This window comes from Cebus imitator, unplaced genomic scaffold (assembly GCF_001604975.1).
Source record: "Cebus imitator isolate Cc_AM_T3 unplaced genomic scaffold, Cebus_imitator-1.0 Scaffold15, whole genome shotgun sequence".
Taxonomy (NCBI): Eukaryota; Metazoa; Chordata; class Mammalia; order Primates; family Cebidae; genus Cebus; species Cebus imitator.
Window position 1 is genome coordinate 8,896,798 of NW_016107330.1, and position 3,664 is coordinate 8,900,461.

Below are 3,664 nucleotides of genomic sequence, written 5' to 3' on the forward strand. Positions count from 1 at the left end.
ATTGGTAGGGGGGTGGGTACTCAGGTGAGCTGGAAACTACAATGGTGGAAGCGGGGGGAGCTCTTTGCAAAGGTACTTTTTGATCTGCTCTAACTGCCACTATAGAGAATTAGATGGAATTCATTTTTATGATGAAGGAATTAATGGTTATGGAGAGAATCGGGTTCAGGTGGAAGACTTGAATCCAAAGAAGGGAATAAAGCCTTGAAATTCAAATGAAAAATTATTATATAAGCATAAAGGAAACCTATTTTACACCTGTAAGACTAAATGTATAAATATGAACCAACTGCTCCCTCTGGGAAATGGGGATTGTGCTTTTAATTCACCTAGACAAATATGCAGTGCATTCTCACTTCCACCTATACATTTCAATGAAGACCTGGCATCTGCCAGAGGCTCCTGAGTACCCCTAGACTGGCCAGCTCCTTCCCCAGGCTAAGCACCTTCTGGTCCAGCAAAAGCCTGTCTGGCTTCCCCAGAATGCCCAGAAAGCAGGTGAGGCTCTCTAAGCTGCTAAATCCTTGAGCAAGGTCATCTCAAAGGCTCCCTCCTGACAGTAACGTTCTCTGATCCTACAGTCCCACACCCCCACCAGGACTCCCAAGGCAATATCTAAAATCTCATAGTCATCAGAATGTTTCAGATTCATTCATTCATTCATTCATTCAGCAACACCTCTGAGCACCCACTATGCACCGGCCTCTATGCTCAGTGTTGAGGATCATCTCATTTACAAAAAGAGAAAGTGAGGCTGTGAGAGAAGAAACAGAAGCAAGAAAGAGCTTTGGAATCCAGGAGGCCTAAGTGAAAAATCTCTTCCTAGCCAGGTGCAGTGTCTCAAGCTGGTAATCCCAGCCCTTTGGGAGGCCGAGGCAGGTAGATTACCTGAGGTCAGGAGTTTGAGATCAACCTAACCAACATGGTGAAACCCCATCTCTACTAAAAATACAAAGAAAACTTAACTGGGGACGGTGGTGCACACCTGTAATCCCAGCTACTTGAGAGGCTAAGGCAGGAGGATGGCTTGAACCTGGGAGGCAGAGGTTACAGTGAACCGAGATCGTGCCACTGCACTCCAGCCTGGGTGACGGAGGGAGGCTCCATCTCAAAAAGAAAAGAAAAGAAAAGCCTCTTCCCTACTACCTAATAGCTCTTTGACCTTGGACCCATCTCTAGCCTCCCTGAGTCTGTTTCTTCCTCTGTAAAACAGAGATGTTGCTACCTTCTAATTGGGTTAGCTTTGAGATTAAGCAGGCTTGCTGTCAATTGTGTGGCACAGGGTGGGCATTCAAAAATTCCAGTTATAAACATGGGTGCCCGAGGTCAAAGAGTAACATGAGCATCCAACTTCAAGATCATTCAGGCTCTACTGCGCACGGTCTGTGTTCTTTGCTTTTTTGTTGTTGTTGTGGAATGCGGTGGTGCGATCTCAGCTCACTGCAACCTCCGCCTCTCGGGTTCAAGCATTTCTCCTGCCTCAGCCTCACAAGTAGCTGGGATTACCGGTGCCTGTGACCATGCCCGGCTCATTTTTGTATTTTTAGCAGAGGCAGGGTTTCACCATGTTGGCCAGGTTGGTCTCGAACTCCTGACCTCAAATGTTCCACCCACCATGGCCTCCCAAAGTGTTGGGATTACCCAACCTACCATCTGTGTTCTTTCAGACACTGAGCTCCGTTCTAGACTTGCAGAGATCAATACAAAAAGGTCCCAGTGGCCGACTATCAAGGAAGTGTGATGCACGGAGGCCAGCTTGCATTGAGTGCCAATCAACTGTAGACGAACCACGATGCTGGGTGTTTTTCCCCAACTCATCCCTGCTCATTACAACAGTACAGATGGCATGTTCTGAGTTCCGCTGAAGCACGTTCACCATGCATATATGACCATACACCCTCATGGTGCTCCACGGGACAAGTCTCCAGTTAACCAATGAAGAAACCTTAGCACACAAAGAGCAAGCCGAGGTTCAATGTGCTGGTATCATTCATTCATCCATTTTTTCACCCAATGACGTTTATTGAGCATCTACTATGGCACTTAGGGTACAGCAATGAATACACAGAATAAGTACCCCCGTCCTTGTGGAGCTTCCAAAGGCTTCTACCAAGTCCATCCATATGCTTCTCCTGCCTGTGGGAAAGACCCCCTCCTCATGGACTGAACTGTGATGGAGAGGAGAGCTCCCCAGGGAGAGAAGGAAGCACGAGTCCTGTAAGCCAAGCAGGAGGCTTGTAAACCAGAAAACAATTCCGCCAGCTTCCTCTTCTCAACAAGCCAATCTGAGGTGGAGTACAGGCAGCATTTGGTCTCTTCATCCTCATGCCCATCCTGCCTCAGCCCCCGGAAAGCCTGGGGGCCTGGAGGGAGAGTTCATCTGGGCTTGTGGACGAACTTGTGCATAGCCCTGAGCTCCAGGCCAGCCAGCGCTGGGCTCACCACCTCGCTTTGATTGTTTAATGAAAGTGCTTTGAAGGTCCCACAGATGCTCTGCTGTGATAAAGGTAATTGTCCAAGGGCAATGTCTACAACCCATTAATGCTAGACTTGGTGCGTATTGAACTTGGAGAAGGCACCTCAACACCATCTGACACTTGGTCTTTTGTTCCGGCAGCTGGGAGTTTGGGAAGAGGCTTTCCTCTTGAGGCTCCTAAAGGGTGCCAGGGAAGAGAAATTTGTGTTACACACGCCCTTCCTCACATCTCTGCGTAAGTATATGTACTCGTGTGTACACACATGCACACGTGCACATAAGTACACATACAGGCACGCTCATACTCCCTTGTATACTCTTATACAGGTGCACACGTGCTTTCAGCCTCACATCTTCATATGAACATGTCCCAACACAACTTCATCCCAATCCATTCCCTTTCAACCACTGGAACCAGACTGGGGCAGGTTAGCAGGAGAGCTGGTGGGAGCATTCTCTTCTTCCTGGGAAGGTTCTTTTTCCACTTCAGAAATGGAAAGAAAGAGGGATTGCCAAGTACTGGCAGAGAGGAAAGGCTTTTACAGATATCAGGGACCACTTTGTGAAGATGGCTTCACCCAAATCTGTGAAAGCCAGTAGAGAAGCATTTGTAGGAGAGGGAAGTGCAGAGAGGAGGAAGAGCAGTGAGAGAAGCGCCTTGGCCCATCCTGGGTCTCTCTCTAAGCTTCAGCCTCACTTATCTTTATTTCCAGAACCTCAAGAAGTAAAAGGCTCCCAGGACCTACCTGAGAGGAGATGAAGGGAGAAGAGGAAGAAATGGAGGAGAAGAAAGCAGAGAGGAGAAAAGGAGGAAGGGGAAGAAGAGGGGAAGGAGAAACTGAGGATATATAAGAAAGCAGGGAGGAGAAGGAAGGATGGAGGAAGGAGAAGGAGGGAGAGGAAGAAAAGGAGGATGAGGAGGGGGAGGAAGGAGAACACAAGGAAGAGAAGGAGAGGAGAGGAGGGGCCAGGTGCCGTGGCGCATGCCTGTAATCCCAATATTTTGGGAGGCTGAAGTGGGTGGATCACCTGAGGTCGGGAGTTCGAGACCAGACTGGCCAACATGGTGAAAACCCATCTCTACTAAAAATGCAAAAATTAGCCAGGGGTGCTTGTACGCCCCTGTAATCCCAGCTACTTGGGAGGCTAAGGCAGGAGAATTGCTTGAATCTGGGAGGCGGAGGCTGT